Here is a 349-nt window from a genome sequence, read left to right as displayed (position 1 = left end):
TTTTGCTGTTGGTACCCTACCTTTGTTTTAGTTGGTTTTGGTTGATATTACTTCCTGTGTGTGTATATATGACGGAAGTATAAATAATTTTTTACCATAGACTGGATCCCTGGACCAATTTGTGACAATAAATTATTCCTGATGATATATTTAGGAGAGGTTCTGAGGGAAAGCAGAAGAATACTTGAGACTCCGCAACCAAGTCATCTCGTCAAAGACCAGAGATCACCACATGACATGTTTCATGAGGTGGATTTATTCTCCCTTTCTTGTAAATTCCCAGTAATCCCATACAAGACGATCAACCGCGGAGTGTCTTCGCCACTTAATTTAAACCAGTAGTTAATTC

This window comes from Pseudoliparis swirei, chromosome 17 (assembly GCF_029220125.1).
Source record: "Pseudoliparis swirei isolate HS2019 ecotype Mariana Trench chromosome 17, NWPU_hadal_v1, whole genome shotgun sequence".
NCBI classification, from domain to species: domain Eukaryota; kingdom Metazoa; phylum Chordata; class Actinopteri; order Perciformes; family Liparidae; genus Pseudoliparis; species Pseudoliparis swirei.
Note: the sequence above shows the minus strand (reverse complement) of the source record.